The sequence below is a fragment of the Tasmannia lanceolata genome, unplaced genomic scaffold (genome assembly GCF_043159265.1).
Source record: "Tasmannia lanceolata isolate RefF3 unplaced genomic scaffold, GAP_Taslan_0.1 ptg000013l, whole genome shotgun sequence".
NCBI lineage: Eukaryota > Viridiplantae > Streptophyta > Magnoliopsida > Canellales > Winteraceae > Tasmannia > Tasmannia lanceolata.
In genome coordinates, this window is record NW_027518690.1 from 14063608 (window position 1) to 14075687 (window position 12080).

The 12080-nt window shown below is 35.5% G+C and overlaps 1 long non-coding RNA gene across 25 annotated transcripts; it reads left to right on the top strand.

Moving 5' to 3' along the window:
- Nucleotides 1-1136: 1136 nt before the first annotated feature.
- Nucleotides 1137-10552, top strand: LOC143889860 (uncharacterized). 25 transcript variants are annotated; one of them, XR_013254964.1, is made up of 15 exons: nucleotides 1142-1629; nucleotides 1749-1814; nucleotides 1908-2047; nucleotides 2493-2562; nucleotides 2820-2875; nucleotides 4347-4483; nucleotides 5060-5173; nucleotides 5496-5550; nucleotides 5651-5694; nucleotides 5849-5917; nucleotides 6521-6614; nucleotides 7407-7550; nucleotides 8806-8864; nucleotides 9020-9251; nucleotides 9738-10552. It is a non-coding gene; the product is annotated as an uncharacterized LOC143889860 (long non-coding RNA). The 25 variants fall into 25 exon arrangements; XR_013254967.1 differs by lacking the exon at nucleotides 1749-1814 and having other exon boundaries at nucleotides 5457-5550; nucleotides 5651-5745; XR_013254980.1 differs by lacking the exon at nucleotides 1749-1814 and having other exon boundaries at nucleotides 1143-1629; nucleotides 9026-9251.
- Nucleotides 10553-12080: the final 1528 nt, after the last annotated feature.

The window sequence follows — 12080 nt, forward strand, 5'->3', positions numbered from 1 at the left end:
CCCCCCCCCTTCTCAGCTCCTCACACAAATATTTCATGTTGCCAGCACATGCCCTAAATGTAGTTTCGGGTCACTACAATAAATATCGTATTTGGCAACATCTTAACTCTGTAGCCAATTCACAAATGACCATCATAGCTATATCATTGCAGTAACGATTGTATTTCTGCCCCTATAAAAGCGTCACTAAAAGTTTTAGATACGAATATGGCAGAGGGATATATAACTGACACTAGTTATAAGAAATAGAGACATTTTTCAATTACCCCCCTTTAACATTTTTCTTTACCTTTAAAACTTAACGAATAACGTTGAAGGGTGGTTCTTTATCCGTCGGGGGGGGGGGGGGATATGCGGGCGATTCTGGTCTTCTGACTCGCTCGCAGTCAGCCCCCGCCCGCCCCAATTTATCTAAGATTTTCTATCTATTCATCCATCAATCTGTCAATATCTAGGCAGGTTGCAGAAACACGGCCTATGTCAATTGTCAATCTATATATATATATATATATATATATATATATATATATATATATATATATATATATCTACTATAATAAGCTGGAAGCCTTTTTTTACTGTTCACCCTGCCGCGTGTCATCGTCCCTTCCTCCCCCAGCTGCTTTTTGTCTGCTTCTTTACGGTTCAGCCCTCCAACAAATTTTGATTTGCCTCTTTAACAGGAGTTATTTTTTGGCTTGGGAGATAGGTTTTGCCCCAAAAAGCAGAAGACATACCCTTTTCATCGTACTTTTTTAGGTAATTGTCATATCTTAATACACCCTATTCGTACCTTTGGGGTAATTTTCCAACTTTAGCTCCATTTGTAGGTAATTTTTCATTGAAAACTTACACATCTGTCGATCACAAAAAATCGTAAAAATTGTAATGATGACTTTTTTTTTTCGATTTCATGCTTTTGCTAGCCACCCTTTGCACTTCTGCCAATCTTTGCAATAATGGATGGCCACAGGCCGAGAAGCGGCCTTGGAGAAAGTGGCTAGCAAATCACAAAAAAATCGTAATGATGACTTCTTTTTTCGATTTTATGCTTTTTAACCATTGGGATTTTTCCTCTTTCTCCACGTGTCCCAGCCATCCCAATTCCGCCCCTCAGAGATATTTCTCTTTCGTCTTCTCCTGCAGATAAGCGGGGATGAAATTCAGAGTTTTTTTCTATTTTTTCGTAAATTCTGTGAGTTTTACACGGAGGATCTTCACCCAAATATACCTCGAATGCCCTTTGTTACTTCACAAATGCCCTAACAAATTCTAATTTCCTGCTGTTAAGCCATTATGAGTCAGAGATTTTTTTTTTTTGGTGCGGCAGAGATCTTTTAAGTAGATCGAAAGTCAGATTTTTTTTCTTTTCTCTGTATACGTGTCCTCACTCTAATACATGTCCTCCCCACCCTTTATCTCTCTCGCGAAAGATATTTTTAGAAAACCCTCTCCAAACACGTCTCCTCCTCTCTCTTCCATCTCTCCCCAGGAACCCTAATAACCATAATCCCTTCCTTGCATGGCCTTCTTCTCGAAACCCTATTACCCACTCTCATCTCTTAGCTTCCAGTCAAGGTCTTCTTCTCTAAATCTTCTCTCTTCCAACATAAGGAGGGATTGAAAGTGGTGCACTTCTTTTTTCTTCTTCTTCTTTCCCCTACTCTTTTTGTTTCAAGCCCCTTTTTTTGGAATCTTCTCTCCTATCTCATATTTTTGGGGTTTTTTTTTTCTCCATGAAATATCAGAATTGGAGTTAGGGTTTCCCTAAGCTGATTTCCTTTTGGGTTTTTTCCCCTTTGAAAATAGTCAAGGTCTTTTTTCAGACTAAACACGTTTTCATTTTCGTTTCCGTCATGCCTTGAAGTCTCTCCTCTTGGTTTTTTTATATTCTCCTCTTGCAACAGATGTTGCTGCTGCTAACCATGGAGATGCCTTTACAAAGTCTATCATGTATTTCAAGGGTCAAACATCATGAAAATTATCTTCTACACAGATAATGATACGGTGAGGCAACTCGGCTCTTAGCCATGGGAAAACTTCCAAGGTAAGATACTTATAGTTACCCGTAATTTTGTAATTTTCTTTAATTAAGTTATGTTGTTCGACCATGGTTTACTTTTGCTTCCATAGTTGCAGTTTATATGAAAAAAGAGGTGTGCTTCATATATGTAATGCTATGTTAGAAACTGTCAATTGGAGTTCACACAATTTGGGTGTACTTCCAAACATGCTAAAGCTGTTATGTTATTGTTTCCTCACTCTCCCTCAATTTATAATTCTCTCCTTCCCTTCCGATTTCTCTGGAAAACGTTCAAGCTTTTAGCATCTTTTCATTGCAGCTCTCTCTAAATCCATTGCTTATTTTTAACCCTAGATTGTGTTTTTTTCGCACATGATTATGTGACAAATAAATCATGCTTTTTTTTTTTTTTTTTTTTTAATGGCTAAATCATGCTTTTCTTATCAACCTTTTTTCTACTCCTCTATAGGCTATGATTTTGCGGTTATCTTCATTTCTCTGTCTGCTCTGCTGGGAATGTTTCTAAATTTGATATTGAGGTAAACACTAAATCTTCCCTTCTCTGTTTCTACTTTGGTTTTCTTATTTCTCTTCTCTCTTATATGGGGTTTATGTTCTTCTAGGATTTACTTTTCTGTTTCTAACTCTGTTTTTTCTCAGGCTTCATTTATTTCTTTATTTTGGATTGTTTATTGCAATACTAAATAATATCTCACAACACTCTGCATTTGATATCTCCTGTCCATATCTGAACTCCAATGTTTATTTTCTGACATGTTTGTTGTTCCTCATGAAGATATTCTCAATTCAGGTATGCATAAGTGTACTTTATGGGGAACAACCAAGAAACAGGTATAAATCTATGGATTGATTTCTTCGGATATAATTTTCTAAGAGTGTAAGTTTTCTTCGTATTTTGTTGTTACAGTTCTTTTCAGAAACTGTGAATTTGCTTTGTATTTTGTTGTTTTTTATTACATTAATAGCTGTTTTTCCAGACGTGTAGCAAATTGGCAGGGTTTATGTTGGGGAAAACTTCATCTTACCAAGTGTCTTTTATTTTGTTTCCCTTTTGATAGATTTGCTTGCTTATTTGTCAAATTATTGAAATATATAGTTCCTTTATGTAATTTGGATAAAACACATCTTAGTTTTTTAAGGCTTTTGATATGTTAAAGATTCTGGGTTGCTGTCTTCATGGGTAGATAATGACTTCAGGCACATATGGAGGTCTCTTGATTTTAGGGATCAGTTAAAAGTTGGACACATTGTTAATATCGGATATACATGCTGTCTGGATTTAGAATGCTTCCTACTTTATTATTTTTTCCATGCTTCTTCTAGATTCCAGCTGCATGTAGCTTTTGTCTTTGACCATGCTTATAGTAAGGAGTCATTTAGATAATATTCATCTGGGTGGAGAGAGGAATGCAAAGATATTGGTTCTAGGGTTGGTTGCCTGCTTTAGGATTGGATTATAGGCATGATCTTAGGTCCATGTGGGATCCAAAGTAAGACATAGTAAGTGAACAGCCCAGATCAATCCAATTTAGGACCTATTAATATTTTTATATTCAAACATGATCCACCTTTGATATGATAGGCTCAGTTTTAGATGCGAGATTATTAGGATTTCAACTATGTTTTCCCCATCCCTTGAGCAGCAAAGACAGCAATTGATGCTACTATAGTGGTGCAGGCCTCGATCAATTACGCTATTTGCGTAAGTGTGCGGCGGCTATTGAATAACCAAGGAAGAATTTTGAACTTTCCACCTCTGTTAATGTGACACCTCTTCTCCGGCTACTTCAATATGCGTAGATCGTACTTAATATGTATCATTGCAGGTTTTATTTGGGGGCTATATATGTGTCATACCGTTCTTGATCCCATGTAATGAGTAGTGCATTTAGTAGCAGGGATATCAGTCCCCTTACTTAATATAATCTTATTTGTAAAAGGTACACTAAGGCCTCTCTCTATGTTGTCTTTTATACACCTAAATTTGATGATTGTGCCTTTACCAGGAGTATTTGTGATTTCTGGTGTCCCTGTTAAGAGATTTAAAGTTGAAGTCCTACTTTTTCCCTTGAAATAGATGTTTTCTCTGAATATGAATTTGTACACGACTAATTATTGTTATTTTTTTAGTCACTTTTATACATGAATAGTTTTAGAACATCGTTTTACAAATCATTTGTGTTTTCTCTACTGGCCCGTGCGTCGCACAGGATCAAACTGATCAGGTCCCATTGAACATCCTTTTGACTATTTGCTTCTTATCTTTCTTCTTAAGCTAATTTGACTTTCAACCATGTTGCAGTTTGTAACCATGCTACCAAGGGAATTGGATCCTGTTGATGAGAACAACGACACCTTCACCTACAATTTTTCCAAAGTCAGTCAGACATAACACACTGATGGTTTAGTTCATTACATGTGTTGTTTACTTCTTTAGAGGTACTTCATATATCCATTGTTTATTATATGGGAGTTATCTCACTATGAATTGTTTACTTCTATTTTTATTTTTCAAGCCGTGCATCGCACGGCGGGTCTTACTAGTACTACTATAAGCTGGGAGGAAAAGAAGAGAGTTTTTTCATTTTTTTGAAAATTATATGAGAATTACACATCACCCCAAACACATAAATACCTCTTATGCCCTAAAATTCCAAACATCCGAGTGAAAAATACCTCCCGTGTCCTTAAATTCCCACGACATCTCTCTCTACTCATGTGATCTTCTTTCTCATATGCCCTAAAATTCCAACACCATCCTCTTCTTTCTCATATGCCCTTAAATTCCCACGCCATCACTCTCTCTCTCTCTCTCTCATGTCTTCTTCTCACCCTTCTCTCCCCCTCACATCTCCATGCTCATCCAAAGGACAGAATTTTTGGGATTTTTTTCCCAATTTTAGTTCGTCTCCACTATCCATACCAGAGATTCCACCCAGAAATCCATTCCTTTTTTTGTATTTTTTCCTAACTTAGTTTCTGTCCCACTAAGTCATTTCTATCTGCCTATTTCAGTTTCTCTTCTACTCATCCAGAACCTTAGCTTTTGGGTTTTTTTCCCACAAATATTGATCTCAAGGTCTACAAAGGCAATCAACAGCTCCTACATGTTTAGATATTTGATCACAGGTAAGGATAGCATGTTTGTTACAGTGATTTCATTTAATCTGGAATGATTGGGTTTTTTTTTTTTTTTTTACTTTATTTTTATCTTCAAATTCCCTGATTTCCTTTAAACTGGAATGATTGAGGTTTCTTATGCCCCCAATTACATAACATAACATGTTTATTGCAGAGATTTCAATTAATCTGGAATGATTGGGCTTTTTTCTCCTTTCTTTCTTATCTACAAATTCCCAAATTTCCTTTACTCTAGAATTATCGAGGTTTCTTACGCCTCCAATTACATTAGTTGCAGCTCCTCAACAACGTCCTTCATTAATACATGCAGGAGATACGTTGGATTTTATAAAAGATGGATTTATTAATGCTGGATCGTATAAAAGGTCATCCATTTAAACAAATACATAAAAGGCCATCTAATGAAACCCTTAATACTAAAACCCCTTAACTCATTCAAGTTATTGTCGATGTTGTCATCAACAGCCCCAAGAGAAGATGCAACTCCAATCGGTTCTGTTATGTTTGAGGTATTTTCATGTGTTTCTTTCAAAAAAAGTGACTACGGTGACGTGGGAAATGTATGATAAGAATTTTTTTTTCCTTTTTCTTTTCTTTAGATGAAGCTAAGAACTTATAAATTCTTTAGTGCAATATGCCTCTTTGACTCATAACATTTTGCAGGGTCTGACAAATCAATGCCTGTGTTGGAGTTCTATTATGTGACATCATCACATCTGCCAATGAGAAAAGGTCAATAATAAGAGTGATTTGTACCGAATCCTTGACCAATGTAGACTAACTATATGATTTCCATTTTCAATTGCCAACTCTGATGCCTTATTTGTATTTCTTTCACTATGGGGCTAATATATTGGGCATTTTCTAATGCTTCTTTTTAGTTTCCATTCTTTTAATAATTTCTTGCAACTATTTTATCCTTTTTGGTGGATTTTAAGTAATCAATTCAGTTATTCATCATTTGGGTATGATTTTCATTACTTTTTTTTTTTTCATTTTAAGCTTTTAGATAGGTTTTTGGATCATTTCGTGGAATTTTAGGCCTTAAGTTAATTTGGTGAAGAAATTTGTTCTCTTTGATGGGTTTGAGATAATAGAAGTAGGGGTTGTTTGATCTTTTGAAGCCTTTAGTGGTTTTAGTTTAATGAAATTTTGCTTTTATTTTTTTTCTTTTGCCCTTCACACATAAATTCTGTTTTTTTTTTGTTTTAAAAGAAAATAATTGAATGCATATTTCCTCAATCTTAGACATTGTCTTAATTCTATATTACAGGTGTATCATATACATATTTAAATATATATCTGATTGATTGAATATAGCTTTTATGATTTCAGGGCAGCTTGGTTGGATTTTGGATGCAATTGTATAAATATAGTTGAGCTTCGGATCTATTGGATGTTTTAATATTTTCAGTTCTTCATCGTTTGGGTATGGTTTTAATTAAGTATTTCATTCAATTTTTCTTTTCATTTGAAGATTTTACATAGGTTTATGGAAACATTAGGTGGAATCTTGAGCCTTATGTTAATCTGGTGAAGAAATTTTGATGGGCTTGAGATAATAGAAATAGGGGTTGTTTGATCTTTTGATCATCCAGGGAGTCTATTCATGAATTTTAAGCCTTCAGTGGGTTTTGGGTCAATTTCATGTTTTCTTTTTCCATTCCTTTTAAAATATTTTCCCTAATCCTTTTTTTGTTGGAGTTTCATGAACTTTTGCTGTTATTTTTTTCTTTTGCCCTACACATAAATTCTGTTATTTTTTTCCTTTTATATTCAAGTAAATCAAATGTAAAAGATTTGAAGCATCTAAAAGATAGGTCTTCCCCTCACTAATTCTTTAAACCAATGAGTTCAAGACAATGGCTCTATCTATATCAGAAACACAGGAATTAGATGCCTCTTTAAATTTTAACTTGAACCAATCAGATAAAGTTGAGCTCCTCTAATTTGATATGTTCCATGCATTTTCTTACTTCCACTAGATCATTATCCAACCCTTTCGAAACTGTAGTTAATAGCTTGAGATAGTGTTCAACCAATTAATAGTATGAGATAGTGTTCTTCTCTCCTAATATTGGTTAGAAGGTGACTTAAAATTGAAAATAAATTCTTGACAATTTTAGAATTGTACTCTACTTTTGTGCAAGATGCCCAAATAAATTGTCAATTAAGCTGTGAGGGCGTATTTTCTAATTTTTTTTCTTTTATTTCTGGATAGGTAAGCTGGGACGACCACAGGGTGGAGAAACGGTGCCTCACCATTGAGCTACATGCCCAACTCATGGAGTCTCAAAGTTGTCGAATTAGGATGATTTGGCTTTAAAATGAATTCCATATTAAAAGTCTTATATTCACGGTATAGGTACTGTTGTTGCACACTATAACTGTTGAATTGTGTCTTCTTTTCCATATTATTAGGCAGAAGCTACATTTCCAATTTCCATCTTTATATGAATGCATTTTTTTTTTAAAAATCATAATTCTTTTGCATCCCGTGCAAAAAACAGAGTAGTAAGAAAGCAATGCAGAGATAAGAAGAATGCCAAACTCATGTCCTGGAAATATAGTTCATTTATTCGTTTTCTTTACTTGAAATTCTCATGATTGACCATATAATTTCAATCTTACCCCCCTCCTTTATGGTTTTTTAATAAAAAATCTATAGGGTGATCTTAACCATCCGATTTAAGAGGAATTATGGAAACATCTATAGATTGGAGGGCTAGGATCAGCCCATGGAAATGATTTTTGGGGCACAACCTATTTATGTTGTGTTCCATCAGATGGACGGTTTGGATCAACCTATGACGTGGTCCGTAAGCTGGGATGAAAAGAAGAGAGTTTTTTCCATTTTTTTGAAAATTACATCAGAATTACACATCACATTTCTTGACTTTTTTGAACAAATGCACCCATTCAACTGATATAATTTCAATTCACGTATATAAGGTTTTACATACTCTCTCCTCTATTCTCCCCTTGCCACGCGTCACATACCAATTTGTTTCTAACACGTCTCCTCTCATTCAGAGATATTTTTACTTCCCTTTTCCCCATTTCTTTCTATCACGTCTCCTCTGACCTTTCTATCGTCAGAGATATTTTTATATAACACTTTAGTTTTCTTTTCTTTTATCTGTTTTTGTTAGATTTACATGTCACCATTAATATTTACGGTTGCTGCCATCCCTAACTTTCATCACCAAGAGAGAAAGTCTTCTATGCCCCTTGATTTCCCACTCTTTTCTCTTTACCGCCACAGGTCCATAACACGTCGAAGGGTAAGATCGTCCCTCCCTAATTTATTTCTCACTCTCTCTGTATTAGGTGTCTTCCGTGAGAGATTTTTTCTTTTGAGATATTTTATATCCTGCTCGACAACATGGATGGATTCGACTCCGCAGTCTGTACGTTGGTTTTTTTCTGGTCTCTTTTCGTTTCTTTTTTTACTGAGACCTTGCAATAATGGTTGTAAACTAAAGAAATGGAAGGAAAATGGATGGTCTTTGTCCCCTTTTAGTTCATTTTTTTGGGTTTCCTTATTTGCGTTCTTCTTTTTGGATATTCAGATTGCTATTAAGATTAAGATTTTTAATATTTTTCTCATGGATTTTTAGGTTTCTCTTTGTCCGGGTCAGAACCTGATCAATTCCATTATAAAAATGGGCAGTGCGCAGTATGTGTTCCTTCAATGCCCTTTTATGTTATTTTTTCTGATTTCAGTTATACTAAATTGTATGTTTTTCCTAAGGATGATGCCCTGTTTGTTCATTATCGCCTCATGTTACTCTAGCGTTTCATCTCTTAATAAGAAAAAATAATTCCTGTCAGTTGCAGACAGCCCAGCTCCTCTCTAAATCTCTACCAGAGTCGCACTTTTCCTGAAGCCCACCATCAACTGTGAAAAGAGGATCGATGCCGGCCCTAGAGAGATGTCTGCACGCAAGATGTTTGGCTCAATGCCACAGATAAAAATCATATCTCCTAATGCCCACCTTCGAACAGGCTTCTCTTTCGTCAGATTAGGGCTAGGGTTTTCTAGAGTTCGAACTCTTTATTTCAGGTGATTTTTAAATTCGTCTGGTGCAGATTTCACTGTTTTATATTTTATTATATGCATGCTTCTTCAAGGCATTTAGGAATTTTCAGGGTCCCTGAAACAGCCAAATTCATGGTTTCTGAATAGAAGAGATACATGAGTTCTTATTCCCTTACATATTTTTAATTTTTATTTCCATTCTTTTTATTGCTGCTGCTTTAAATTTGCTACAAATTTTTCTGACATTTAGATGTACTTCACTACCTTGGCACGTTAAACATAGCAGGTTGCGGGGATATCAATCATTCTGCTCTTCATTTTTTTCAATGGTTTCTAAACTCTTAAATTGTGTTGCAAATCAAAAAAATTATCAGATTGTTTATCTCCACTACTCACTTATAATGTTACTGGATGCAATGCTTTAACTGTATCAGGCTCATGATTTATGGTTGATTTGGTGATTCCATATGGGATTACTTATGATTGGATGTTCTATTTTCTTGGTTTTAGGAATGAATGGTTTGAAAGAGATGGACCTTTCAAGATGCTCAAAGATTGCCAATGTTGGGATGGCATTTCGTATCAATTCCAAAATTGACAATGTTAGGTTTATCACAAATTGGTCTGACCATTGACGCAACGAAGGATTATTACAATTTTATATGATGAGGATATATAATTTCAGTCACAATAACTACCCTCTTGGTAGTATTTTTCTTCACTATGATCATTTGGTAATATGGGCATTGGTCTTTATGTATTAGATTCCTTCAATAGTACTATATTGTGGCTGGGGAGATTACTCTTGATCCCTCTCATATGATGGAAGTCTGCTACCACTTTTCCATAGTTTCTTGCTACAAGCATCCAAAACACATGGGAACCTGTTTGTGCCACCTCCTTACGGGATGACTTTATACGGGGACGAAATTGCATGCACAAAATTTTCAGAGTCTTCATGGATCTGAACTTGGACCTCAGAATATCATGTTTCATCATGTTCGATTGCGCACCGCACACCACCATCCTCAGTATATCCATTTTTTTCAATCAATTTCACTTTTCTATTCCTCTTGGCAAACAAGAGTTTGGGTTGCAAACTTATGGAGAATCGCAGCAGCATCATGGATACTGGCCCCTTGGGTTATGCCCTGTTTATTTTTGGTCTTGCTGGTCTTTCTATTTTCCTCAAATCTGTCGTATCAATAGGCTTTTGGGAGAATTCATATAAAATATCAGAAAAGTAAATACCATTATTTCTATGTATTGGAGAAAAAATCTCGACTATGTCCCATGATTTTAGTAAAATTGCTTCTATCTCTCAATATCCTACGCATATTAGCAACATTTTGGCGAATTATTTATTTTTTGACCCGTGCATCGCACGGGTTATCCACTAGTATATATATAGTAGAAGAGAAAATAAGGGAATTTCTGTAGAATTACACATCACTCTTTTTGACTTTTTTCAACAAAGGCACCCATTCAACACACATATTTTCAATCATACCCCCTCCTTTATGCTTTTTAACAAAGGCACCCATTAAAGCCAAATAATTTCAATCCTGCCCTCCTCTTTATGCTTTTTTAATAAAAAATCTATAGGGTGATCTTAACCATCCGATTTAAGAGGAACAACATATTATGGAAACCTCTATAGATTGGAGGGCTAGGATCAGCCTATGGGAATGAGTTTTGGGGCACAACCTATTTATGTTGTGTTCCATCACATGGACGGTTTGGATCAATCTATGATGTGGTCCGTACAGTTCTTTGACGTGATGCACGGGGTTTTTTACTAGTATCTACATCTATATACTAGAAGAGAAAATAAGAGATTTTTTGTAGAATTACACATCACTCTTTTTGACTTTTTTTAACAAAGGCACCCATTCAACACACATATTTTCAATCCTATTCCCTCCTTTATGCTTTTTAACAAAGGCACCCATTAAAGGCAAATAATTTCAATCCTACCCCCCTACTTTATGCTTTTTTAATCAAAAAATCTATAGGGTGATCTTAACCATTCGATTTAAGAGGAACAACATATTATGGAAACCTCTATAGATTGGAGGGCTAGGATCAGCCTATGAAAATGATTTTTGGTGCACAACCTATTTATGTTGTGTTCCATCACATGGACGGTTTGGATCAACCCGTGATGCGGTCCGTACAGTTCTTTGTCGGCCCGTGCATCGCACGGGGTTTTTTACTAGTCTAATCTACTATAATAAGCTGGGATGAAAAGAGGAGGGTTTTTTCGATTTTTTTAAAAATCACGTGAGAATTACACGTCATATTTTTGACTTTTTTGAACAAATGCCCCCATTCAACTCATATAATTTCAATCCTACCCCCCCCTTTATGCTTTTAACAAAGGCACCCATTAAAGCCGTATAATTTCGATCTTACCCCCCTCCTTTATGGTTTTTTAATTAAAAAACTATAGGGTGATCTTGACCATCCGATTTAAGATAAGAGGAATTATGGAAACATCTATAGATTGGAGGGCTAGAATCAGCCTATGGAAATGATTTTTAGGGCACAACCTATTTATGTTGTGTTCCATCACATGGACGGTTTGGATCAACCTATCACGTGGTCCGTACCGTTCTTTGTCGGCCCGTGCATCGCACGGGTTTTTTTACTAGTACTATATAGTAGAAGAGAAAATAAGAGAATTTTTTGTGGAATTACACATCAGTTTTTTTGACTTTTTTTAACGAAGGCACCCATTCAACACACATATTTTCAATCCTACCCCCTCCTTTATGTTTTTTAACAAAGGCACCTATTAAAGCCACATAATTTCAATCCTACCCCGCCTCCTTTATGCTTTTTTAATAAAAA